General features: G+C 48.7%; 1 long non-coding RNA gene across 1 annotated transcript in view; it reads left to right on the forward strand.

Moving 5' to 3' along the window:
- The first annotated feature begins 244 nt into the window (after window positions 1-244).
- Window positions 245-12,629, forward strand: part of LOC137447869 (uncharacterized) — a 37,658-nt gene continuing 25,273 nt past the window's right edge. Inside the window, exons 1-2 of the long non-coding RNA XR_010988941.1 lie at window positions 245-328; window positions 690-1,543. This is a non-coding gene — a long non-coding RNA (uncharacterized lncRNA). The remainder of the gene's footprint in view (window positions 329-689; window positions 1,544-12,629) is intronic.

The raw sequence follows: 12,629 nt of genomic DNA on the forward strand, positions 1-12,629 counted from the left end.
AGGTTTCCATTCCGCTTTCAACGGGAGCATAGGAAATAACGCAAAGCCCAACCACGGTGTCAGGACCCTGCGTGCAAGAAAAATTCTCTCATTTGCCTTTTTCTTTTTTTGGTTGGGTGTTGCTGTTGTTGATGATGATGTTGTTGCTAAGAGAAGTAATTTAATACAGAGTGTTATTAAATCACTGCTCCTTACAGCGGGCTGCAAGCTAACAGCTCGCCTGAGAAAGCCCTGGGAGTTCAAAGCAGCTCTGTAGAGGGAAAACAAACACCGCTAGCCAGAGAGTGATTAGTGGCTCGTACCGCAGTGCAGAGGACTGTTTGGGCTGGTAATTTTCAAGGCATTATCTCCTAATGTTTTATTTTCCCCCTGCGTTCTGGATTCTTTTTCCTTTCTTTCTTTTTTTTTTTTCTTTTAATGATGATTTTAATTATACCTCTTAGGAATAATATCTGGCAAACTAATTTTGGTGAATGGCAATAGGTGGGGGGGGGGGGGGGGGGGGGGGGGGGGAGGGGGAAAAAAACCCCCCGGCGTTATCCACCTAAGGTAATTACACATATTTCTCAGTCCCTAGATGAAATTGTTTAACTTCAACCCCCCCGCCACTATAGAATTTATAAACTCCTTTTTATTATTTTCTTTTCACTTCATTTCATTCATATTTCTTTTTGTTTTGTTTTTAACAGAGGCTGCCAGTGGAGTTTCAGATAATAGAAATCTCTACCACTAATCTCAGCATCCCAGATGGCTGCCTCCAGGAGCAGCAAAAAAATGTTTCCACTCCCTCCCCCCCCCCCCCCCCTCCAAATTTCCTTCTCAGAAACACACAGCAGGCCAAAGCAAAGGCATCCAACGTTTTTCTCTGGTGGATCCTGCTAATTCCATAATTTAGGGGTTAATCTTTTTGCCTTTGGGTTGTTTGGAGGTTTGGGGTGGGGTTTGTTTTTGGCCATCCCATCCCTCTCCCAGGGTGTGGTGTAAACGCTCAGCTGCCCCAGCGACCGACGCTTTCTAGTGCTGCTCAGCAGAGACTTCCAATCATCCCTTCTCACTTCCAGCCTAATAATGCTGTGACTCTTTGGCCCCTCTCCATTGAGCCAGATGTCCTAGTTTAACAGACTGACTGCTCCAAAACATCATTTCCAACCTTTGAACGTGAAAAATGTTAACACAATAGCATCATTCTCCCCGTGCCCTCCTGGTGGTTGGAAGCAGCTCAGAATGAGCAGTTGTTTTCACCTGTGGGTGATGTCTAATGACTGATAACCTCCTCCTGGGAGCCCCTCCACCCCCTCACCATTGCCTTCTCCTTCAAGCCTCTCCTCAAAGCGTGTCTTCCCCCCTCCTCACACCCCCCCACCCAGCACTTTGCAAAGCAGATGCAGATGGAAGTGCCAGGTTAAAACGAACAACGAAATGGAAGGCTTGGTGTCTGGAGGACGGGACAACTTTCCCTGCTCCTGGGTGGCTGCTGTTTGCCTTTGCTTCTCTTAGCTCTGGCTCGCTCCCAAAAGCATCGTGTGGGTCTCTGGTGTGAGAGGTAAGGAATTTGGGACAATAGCCCAAGTGTGTGATGTTTTCTGCAGGAGGGCTGCTTGGTGGCAGGATTTCCTTTTGTCTGCTTTTCTTTTCTTCCTTCTGAAATCCTTAAGGAAAGCTGGGTCACAAAGCCTGAGTTCATATTAAGAGTCCAGAAGACTCAGTTAGGACTGTTGTAGAAAAAAAAGAGATGTAAAAGATGCAAGAACAAAAATCTAGAGGAAGCCAAAGGCAGCAGCACACAGAAAGAAACAAGAGCTCTTCTGCTTGTGTGGGTATCCTGATTGGTGTGGAGAGAGTCGTTAGCCATTGGAATGTGCTGCCCAGGGAGGTGGTGGAGTCACCATCACTGGAGGTGTTCAAGAGGGGATTGGATGTGGCACTTGGTGCCATGGTTTAGTCATGAGGTCTGTGGTGACAGGTTGGACTTGGTGATCTTTGAGGTCTCTTCCAACCTTGGTGATTCTGTGTCCAGCCCAGCTTGGGGCAAATCCTGCTGGCTCTTTAGCTAGATCCAGATCTCAGCAACCTCTGCTACAGGTTTAGGTGCAGTTGCAGTTTGCCCATCCTGGTGCTGATCACCCCTGCTATGGGGTGTGTGTGGGGTGTTCCCCTTCCCATTCAGGGTAAAGGCCACATTCCATTGGTGTCTATAAACTCTTTTGGGCAAATTCACTTCACAACCAGATTTTACCCACCCCACTTTTGCAAAAAATTGTGGCAAACACCTCTTCCAAACTGCTGATTTATTTGGCATTTGGGAAGTGAAAAGCAGGGACACAACAGGTCAGAACCAGATTGCCATTTATGTCTTAGGCCAAACTGGGGCTATTATAGGGTGGCAACACCTGCCCTTTGCAAGTCTGGGCTTTTGCAGCCTGCAAGATCAAGCACTGAGAAAGCCCTGGCTCCTGATTCTCCCCTCTGAAAAGACCCCATCAGCTCACATTGTGCCTTCTCCAGCAGAGATGATTCTCTGAAATGACCCAGCTCAGACTTCCTTCCCCACCTTTAAGCTCATGTTTAAGCGAACTCATCTTTATCACAGTATCACTAAGGTTGGAAGAGACCTCGAGGATCATCGAGTCCAACCTATCAACACAGACCCCATGACTAGACCATGGCACCAAGTGCCACATCCAATCCCCTCTTGAACACCTCCAGGGATGGGGACTCCACCACCTCCCTGGGCAGCACATTCCAATGACTAATGACTCGCTCGGTGAAGAACTTTCTCCTCACCTCGAGTCTAAACCTCCCCTGGCACAGCTTGAGACTGTGTCCTCTATCCTTAAAGTGGTGATGGAAACTCTCCTTATTGGCTCTTTCTGATGGCATCAAAACTGGGCACAAGTGGCAGTTTTGGGGAAGGGGGAGAAGGTTTCTCTGTGCCTGTCCTGGGGACATTCCAAGAGCTTCTCTAAGCCAAAGTTTGACCTTACTGAACTCAAGAAAAGGATCACAGGATGTTAGGAGTTGGAAGGGACCTCCAGAGAACATCAAAGGTAGACCTTATTGCTGTCTACAACAACCTGAAGGGAGGTTGTAGCCAGGTGGGGGTTGGTCTCTGCTCCCAGGCACCGAGCACCAGAACAAGAGGACACAGTCCCAAGCTGAAGTTTAGGCTGGAGGTGAGGAGAAAGTTCTTCACAGAGAGAGTTTTTAGCCATTGGAATGTGCTGCCCAGGGAGGTGGTGGAGTCCCCATCCCTGGAGGTGTTCAAGAGGGGATTGGATGTGGCACTTGGTGCCATGGTCTAGTAGTCGGGAGGTCTGTGGTGACGGGTTGGACTTGATGATCTTTGAGGTCTTGTCCAATCTTATTGATTCTATGATTCTAAGTCCAAACCCCCTGCCAGAGCAGGACTATAGAATCCAGCACAGTTCACACAGGAGCACATAGAGATGGGTCCTGAAAACCTGCCGAGGAGATGACTCCACAGCCTTACCGAGGAGCCGGTTCCAGTGCTCTGTGACCCTCGCAGTGCCTGTATGTAAAGGCCTGATTTACACATGGGAATGTGGGCTGCTCTTGATTAAAATGTGAGAAAGAGCAGGTCTGTTGTTGTTTCTGAGCTGGTAGTGACTTCTACTGGATGGGGAGCTGAAAAGATGTGAGATTTGCACGCTGGTCACCAGTGCTCTGCACTCCCTGAGAGTCTGAAATAAGACATGAGGCTCCTTGCATGGTGGATATTTAATTTGGCATTTAATGCTGGATTTCCAGTCGAGTACAGTGAGATTTAATGTGGGTTGGTGTCCTTGATTGTTGGGTTTTTTTTCCCCAGTCTTTTATGAGCTGTTTCTGCAGTCTTTGGCTATTATGAGTTGGCTTTTTAATGGTTAAACTGTCAGCTGTAAAAATCTACACGAGGAAAAGACCTTTCTAACTGCTACCCACAGATCCCTTGATGAGTCAAGTTCTTTAAAGGGCAAAAAAAAAGGAGGATTAAAAAAGAAATCAGTTCAGTTATTCATTTTGAAGCATTTGATTATTAGGCTATTTGGAAACAAAGGTTAAAAGTAATTGTTCCACAGCATCTTGTGTGTGTGTGTGTGCATGTGTGGGGGTGTGTCTTCCACTGCTGGGTTCTGTGGTGTGAGAAGAGCAGGATGCAGCAAATCCACAGGCTATGCAAATCCAGCTGGCTGAAAAAAAAAAAGTAGAAGTCAAGAGGCATTTTATTCCAGTCACTGGCTGTGAAGGAAATAAATGTGGAATTGCAAGTGTGCTCTGCACTCTAAAGGGATGATATATGCTTTAATTTTGCAGGTCGCTGTTGGGAAGGCCTGCTGTTAGGTGCTGTTGGATGTGTGCTGCTTCGTTTTGGTTGGGGAAACGGAGTTGTTTGGAATCATTTCTTGTGTTGCATGCTGGCATTATTGTTATAAGTCAAAGTTGAACACAGAGCAGGATTCTCCCTGGACAGAAATCGATTCCATTTTGTTGGTGGTCTCTCGCTCAGCACCTGTCTGTCCCAGTCCCAGCGATCTGGGACTGGTTCTAGCGCTTAGGCTTGGCTTTAGGAGAAGTTCACTGTGTGTGAGCCGCAGAAATGTGCAAATCATGAAGGGAAAAAAAGCACAAACTCTCCCCTGCTTGCTCTGTATTAACTGTCCTCCCTAGGAACCCTGTGCCTGCCATCCTCCAGGAGTGTTTTTGTGAGAGGTCTCTGTGTTTAAGCAGCGGTTCGGTGTCCGATGGGGAAGGGGTTGTCTAAGAGCAATTAAGTGAATCCTTTTGCCTTTCTCAGCCACTGTAACATTTCTCAAACAATACTAGAAAAGAGACTGAGCCCTTTGTGTGTGGAACATGTGCACAGCTAGCTCTTGGTGGCTTTGGGTGAGCCACTTGCCTGCATGAATAAACACCAGAGCTGGGGGCTTGCTATTTTGTGGGGGAAATGCAAATTCTAGCACTGATAGTTTGCATCTTGGTACTTCGTGGCTGCCGTGTTAATCACCTGGTGGTGTAGTTTTTGTTGGTGGTGTGAGGGTTTGGGGGTTATTATTTTTTTTCATGGTGGGGCTTGCTTTCTTTTTTGGACTGGTTGTTTATTTAAGCACCCAGAAATCAAATGTTAACCTGATTAAGGATTCAGCGTTGCACGTAAGGCGGAGAAGAGCTGCAGGTGGTGACAGGCAACTGGATTGTGTTTGATCTGGCAGTTTTCATCTGTGCCACCATTTTATTCCTGCTGTGGGACTGCTGCAAAATGGTGGTTCCCTTGTTGTGTAGCTGGGTGATGAGTGTGTGTGAGGGGGTGTGTGCAATCCCTGCTCCTGCCTGCTCCAGACAAGAGCTGGCTGAACGATGTGCCCTTGCCGGGGTGTGAGGGACAATAGGAACTCCTACTGGGGAGCTCCCAGTGTTGGAGTGGGGAAAGAGCTACATTAATTCTCCTCATGGAATGTAGATTTAGGAATTTCATCATCCACTCAGGTTTTCCACACACACACACACACTCTATTCTTGTTTTTTCCTTGGCTAGAGGAGGGAGATAATCTCCTGGGAGCGTATGTACAGGGATGACTCTAAGAGAGCAAAATGCTAGGGATGGCTCCACATCTTCAAGCAGCCTCAATCTGTCCTCCTGTAGGCTGTGGGATGAGCTTTACTCAAGAATTTTGTTTGGAAGAGGCTGGGTCAGCTGGAAGAGGGAGCCAGCAGGTCATGCAGAGCCAGCCTATCCAGAGGGTACCATTGGGACAGCCCTGGTCCTGGCAGGCTGTAAGAGCAGGGACCCTCCTGGAGCTGGCTGTTTGGGAAACCCTTTCCAAGCAGAGACTGCTGCAGCTCCTCTGCTGTCCCAGGAGTGTGTCAGCCCTTTCTTGGCTGTTATTTGTGTCCCCTTAGAAGGTGGCAGCAAAGTTTAGTGTTTCCCTGTGCTGAAGACCTGTGGTCTGCTGTTTTCTTTAGCTCATCACAGCAATCTCCATCTGCCATGGATCTCCCAGGGCTATCTCAGAAACATCAACCATCTTGAATGACCTCCAAGGGCAGAATTGATGTGCTCAGTTCACTGTCACTGTCCTGTCACCTGAGGAGACGATGTTTGACCAATACTGTAAGCAGCAATTGGCCTCTGGAGACCATGGGAAGCATCTACCTACATCTAAGAGAAATTATGTGGGACTTGGTTTCCCCACCTTCTCCTGAGTTGTGACCAGCTAAGGCTGAAGGTGCTTAGTTCTGCTCTGGGGTGGGACAAGAGGGGCTGCACTAAGCCCTGCCTTAGCCACCCACCAACATGGACTGTGTGTGGGTCTATGAAGAACAGTCAACACCTGAGTAGAGTTTCTGTGGGGAGATACTGGAATCTAATAGCTGATGCTGACTTTGAGCTACTGGGAACCAAGAAAGGTAAGAAACATGGAAGGAGCATCAGCAGAGCTGAAAATGGAGAGTGGATGTATTAATAGACTGTCTCAGAGTGCCCTGCAGGAGAAGAATGCAGGACATGTGGGTCTTTCCCCTTGAACTGAGGAACCTGTACACCTCTTGTGTCCCAACACTGCTACCAAAGCAGAGTGTTGGTTAGAGGGAGTTTACTTTGCTTTGGGATTGTAGGGGAGCTGGGCTGGGGTATGGGGTCACACAGCCTGCAGAACCTTGCTGTTCTGTGGCCAAAAGCACAAGCTGTCCCTTCTTCTCCAGAAAAGAAAGCTTTATCATGAATTATAAAATGTTAGGGCTTAGAAGGGACCTCTGGAGATGGAGTCAAACCCCCTTGCTAATGCAGGTTTGCCCAGATCAGATTGCTCAGGAATACCTACAAGCAGGTCTTGAAAATCTCCAGAGAAGGAGACTCCATAACCTCTCCAGGCCTCCAGCACCCTCAAAGCAAAGAAGGTTTTCCTGCTGTGTTCTAGCCTGTACCCACTGTCCTTTGTCTTATCACTACCAACCAGTGAGGGCCTCAATTGGTAACCCTACTATAGGAGAAGGATGAGCTAGGGCGTCTCACAACCATCACTGGGCAAGGAAAGGACCTTCTGGTCCAACTGACGTGTCTCTTGAGGGAATACTGACTACTCTTGTGACCTGAGGCAAGTAGAATGTAAGGCCTAAACTTCCCCTCAAGCTGAGCCAGGGGAAGTTTTGGCTTGGGGTGAGGAGAAAGTTCTTCACTGAGAGAGTTGTTAGCCATTGGAATGTGCTGCCCAGGGAGGTGGTGGAGTCCCCATCCCTGGAGGTGTTCAAGAGGGGATTGGATGTGGCACTTGGTGCCATGGTTTAGTCATGAGGTCTGTGGTGACAGGTTGGACTTGATGATCTTTGAGGTCTCTTCCAACCTTGGTGATTCTGTGACCAGCAGTGCTCAGATCCCACAGTGTCCTGCTCAAGCACTTCTGTAGGGGTCACATTTACACAGCTGGTCAGGCTGGGACATGGATTTGCTGTCTTCCAAGCTTAGAAAGCACCTCACGCAGCTCTGGGCTGACATACAAAATACCAGCCCATTGGGATGGCTTGTTTGCTGGTAACTTAAAAAGGGATTTTTGTGCTGGGGTGAGCTTCAGAACAGAAGCTATTTCAGCAAGGATTTTCTCTCTCTCTCTCATTTTCTCTCTCTTTCTTTTGGCTTCAAGTTTCCTGCGTGCTTCAGCCTCACAGTTGTGCTGAAAACTGTTGTGTATCGATAAGAGTTTCCTTCCACCCATAATCTCTTCTCTCCTTCTGTTCCCTGCTGTAAACAAGCCATTAAAAATGTGTTTATGACATCACAGTTGGTGACCATGGAAATGACTTTGATGTTAGAGAGACAAATACAGCGTCGTGATTTCACGGCAGGATCAAGGCAGGAGAAGACCCTTGTTCAAATGGGGGGTAATTAACAAAGGTGGTGGAGGGGAAGCTTGGTTTGGGGGGGAAAAAAAACCAACCCAAAACCAAACAAAAAACCCACCCCAAACCCATGAAGAGCCAGTTGACTGATATGATACATTTGAAAGTTTTCCCACCCCCCTGAATAGAATACATTTGGAAAACCTCTTTCAAATGAAAAATCGCAGTGCTCTGGCTGGGCTCTTTTAAATAAAAGACTATAGGGTAAACAGACAACTGAAGGGTACCAGGGGGAAGGCTGGGGAAGAAGCTTCCATGTGCAAAAATATCCAACAGGCCTCTTTCACAGAATGTTAGGGGCTGGAAGGGACCTTGAAAACTCATCCGGTCCAACCCCGCTGCCAGAGCAGGATCACCTATACCAGGTCACACAGGAACACATCCAGGTGGGGTTTGAATATCTCCAGAGAGGGAGACTCTGCAATCCCCCTGGGCAGCCTGTTCCAGGGTTCTGTCACCCTCCCAAGGGAAAAATTTCTTCCTCATGTTTCCATGGAGCTTCCTATGCCTCTACTTCCACTGTTACCCCTTGTGCTGTCATTGGGCATCACCCAGCAGAGCCTGGGTCCATCCTCTTGGCACTCACCCTTTACATATTGATAAACATGAATGAGTTCACCTCTCGGTCTCCTCCAAGCTAAAGAGACACAGGTCCCTCAGTCTCTCCTCATAAGGAGAAGTTTAAATCAGGCTTGGAGCATTCAGGGCCAAGTTAGAGCATGGGACCAGCATTCTTCCAGTTGTCAGCAGTCACAAAGTCCTGCAGGCTTTGAGTACAAATGGAGAGAGATGGAATTTTTGTCTTAGAAAATCATGGAATGGTTTGGGTTGGGAGGGATCTTTAAAGGTCATTTAGCCCAACCCCCTTGCCATGGGCAGGGTTATCTTCAACTAGATCAGGTTAGAGAACCAAAGACAAACACAGAATCCTGAAGGCTGGAAATGACCTCTAAGATCAAGTCCAACGGTCAATGTAACACCACCATGCCCACTAAACCATGTCCCAAAGTGCCATGTCTGCACCTTTGCTTAACACCTTCAGGGCTGGTGACTCCACCACCTCCCAGAGCAGCCCATTCCAATGCCTGGCCACTCCTTCAGCAAAGACAGACTCATAGAATCAAACAACCTTGCTAAGAGGGGAGGAGATGCAGTTTGGAGAAGAGGCAGGTTCACTAGGCTGGGTTGCTTTCTCTCAGTCTCAGAGATCTGAGTAATATCAATTATTAAGAGGAAGCTGCCTCTCTTCAAAGCAGAAATATTTTGATGCTGGTGTGTAACATAAGCACTGCAGCCGGTGCTGTGGGACTGTGTCAGCCTGTCTGTCGCACCAACCCAGGCACTTCCTTCTCTCCTGGTGACAGGAGGAACCATGGGCAAATCACTCCAGACAGTAAGGAGCCTCAAAGGTGCTCCCAACACCCCAAAAACAAAGTCAGAAAACTTTAAGTAGACCATTTGTGTTTGAGAGCAATATTCAGCTCATCTGCCTTTTGATGCTGGCCCATCCCTTGCTGCATTATCCTTATGGTCATACCTGCTTGCAGCCAAACTCCTCAAATGACAGAATGCCAGGTTGGAAGGGACCCCAAAGATCAGCCGGTCCAACCTTTCCAGGTGACAGTGCAGTTGAAATGAGCTGGCCTAGCACCCTGTCAAGTCTTAAAGCTGTCCAATGTAGGGCAATCCACTGCTTCCCTTGGGAGATGATTCCAGTGTCTGGCTGTCCTCACAGGGAAACATTTTCTTCCAAAGTCCAATTGATATCTCCCCAGCAGTAACCTGTACCCATAGAATCACAGAATCACCAAGGCTGGAAGAGACCTCGAGGATCATCAAGTCCAACCTGTCACCACAGACCTCATGACTAAACCATGGCACCAAGTGCCATGTCCAATCCCCTCTTGAACACCTCCAGGGATGGTGACTCTACCACCTCCCTGGGCAGCACATTCCAATGCCTAACAACTCTCTCTGGGAAGAACTTTCTCCTCACCTCCAGCCTAAACTTCCTCTGGCACAGTTTGAGACTGTGTCCTCTTGTTCTGGTGCTGGTTGCCTGGGAGAAGAGACCAACCCCCTTCTGGCTCCAGCCTCCCTTCAGGTAGTTGTAGAGAGCAAGAAGGTCTTCCCTGAGCCTCCTCTCTTCTCCAGGCTAAGCAACCCCAGCTCCCTCAGCCTCTCCTCACAGGGCTGTGCTCCAGACCCCTCCCCAGCCTCATTGCCCTTCTCTGGACATGTTTAAGAGTCTCAATGTTCTTCTTAAACTGAGGGGCCCAGAACTGGACACAGGACTCAAGGTGTGGCCTAACCAGTGCTGAGTCCAGGGGCACAGTGACTTCCCTGCTCCTGCTGGCCACACTATTCTTGATGCATGCTGGGATGCCAAGGGACTCCTTGTAAAAAGGGAGTCTCCATCTTCTTGGTAGCCACCCTTTATGCACTGGTACATGGCCAGTGCCATGTCAGGGCAGCCAAGGCTGGCAGCAAAACAAAACTTTTTTGCCTCCTGATTTTCCTGTGACTCCAGCTCCTCCTTGATCCCTTAGGGCAACACTCGTGGCATGTCTGCACCCATCAGTACCACAGGCTGTTGAAAACCAAGCCTTGTTTTCATATACTCTTTGTGGAACCATTAGGACTGCATGCTTCAGAGGCAGCAGAACCAAGGCTGCTGGGAAAGTATTGGCAGAATCCTTTCGGGGCTCTCTTGAGCAGTGGTTCCAGCATATGTAATTATGAATAAAATAGCCTCTGAAAAGGCCTCCTTGGATTCAGAGAGAGATGAGAGCAGTAGGGTAGAGATTGTAAGAGATGGTTCCTCTCAGTTAATTGTTTTTTTTAATAAACTGGTAAAAGCAAAGAAACCTCCAGGAAAATAAAAGGAGGGTGGTAATGCTTTGTTCTGCAGAAATCTGTGCCCTGCTGCCTCTCCCATTACAGAGCAACAAAGGGAACGAAGGGGAAGGGAAGGGAAAAGTGGGGATGAATAAGGGTGCTAGAATATTGGACTGGAAAGGTCAACAATCTTGCCTTGAAGGCAGAGCTGATCTAAAAAAGCCCTGAAGCAAGGCTGCCCTGGGTGCTGCCCAGCCTGTTCAAAGGAGGTTACCCACGTGTTGGTGGTTCTCCCTGGCTGCCTCATGCTCCGTGTCCTGGTCAGGGACATGGCTTACAAATGCTGCCTGGGCTTTCCAGGTGCTGTTGCTGAAGTCCACGTTTCCTCCTATGGAATTAAACCCCTGGGGTTGGGAGGATTTGTATGTTCCTCACGTCCAGCTTCTCTCACAGCTGAGGGCTCAGCCCAGCAGGCAGAGAAGGGGATGCAGTCCCTCTGCTGCATGTCCCTGTGCCACCACCTTCCTCAGCCATGCCTGAGGGTGCATGCCAGCTCTACCCCCCCAAAATATTCCCCATCCCAGTACCACAGACCTGCTATAAGTGTTGCTAGATTAGCCCCTTTCTTGCCTTTGAGTGAAGAGCCAGCAGGCTTGGCTGGCTTGAAAGCCTGTCCAGCGCCAGTCCTGGGCTACTGCCACTCTCCCCAGATCACTAAGGATTTATCAGTTGTTTGGGAGAGGGTTTGGCCACAGGAAATGGGTTTGCATATGAACTGGGTGATGATGTTTTGTCTTTCTTCTGACTGTGGGGATTTCAGGCCAGAACCATTGTGGTGCCTGTTCCTGCCCTTGGTCTTCTGGCTCCTCTTTGCTTTCCATGAACTTCCCTCCGAATGAAAATCAACCAACCTGCAGCTATCAGAAAGGGAGTTTCTAGACTGGTACTTGACATTGTCAACTCTTCATTTCCTCCTGTGCACTGTCCTTTCTTGGGGTATGAAGTGTGCAATCTTGTTTGGCATCAGGTCTAAGGATGTGTTTGTCCCTCTCTACCCTTCACTGGTGGGGCCGCACCTCGAATAGTTTGGTTCAGCTATGGAGCCCTCGCTACAAGAAGGAGTTGCAGCAACTACCCAAGGAAGAGCAAGTAAGCTGGTGAAGCTCCTTGAACACAAGTCTGATGAGGAATAGCTGAGGGAACTGGGATTCTTTGGTCTGGAGAAAAGGATGAGGGGAGACCTCATTGCCCTCTACAGCTCCCTGAAAGGAGGATGGAGCGAGGTGGGGGTCAGTCACTTCTTACACGCAGCAAGTGATAGAACAAGAGGGAATGGCCTCAAGTTGTGCCAGGGGAGGTTCAAATTTGATATTAGGAAAATTTTCTCCACAGAAAGGGTTCTCAGGCACTGTCCCAGGCTGCCCAGGGAGGTGGTGGAGTCACCATCCCTGGAAGCGTTTAAAAGACGTGTGGATGTGGTGCTGAGGGATGTGGTTTAGTGGCAGTGGCTTAGCAGCAGTGGTGGGATTGTGAGCTCTAGGTGAGTGCTTGGGCTTGAGGATTGTGAGCTCTAGGTGAGTGCTTGGGCTTGAGGATTGTGAGCTCTAGGTGAGTGCTTGGGCTTGAGGATTGTGAGCTCTAGGTGAGTGGTTGGGCTTGATCTCAAAGGTCTCTTCCAATCTTTATGATTCTATAAGAAAGGATGTCCTTGCCAGTTTAGTGTGGACTGGGAGCACATGGGTCCTGGTGGTGCCTTACTGGTGACATGTTTCTCTTTTGTCTGCCCTGGGATGATAGCAAATGCTACAGAGACTAGTGATTCACAGAGCCCACCTGGCTGTTTGTAGTCCTCACCTGTTGGATGCAAGCTGGGGCTGCTGGCTTGAATTTGGCTTCTCTGG

Source organism: Melanerpes formicivorus, unplaced genomic scaffold (genome assembly GCF_026170545.1).
Source record: "Melanerpes formicivorus ecotype bairdi unplaced genomic scaffold, bMelFor1.0.p_v2 SCAF_22, whole genome shotgun sequence".
NCBI lineage: Eukaryota > Metazoa > Chordata > Aves > Piciformes > Picidae > Melanerpes > Melanerpes formicivorus.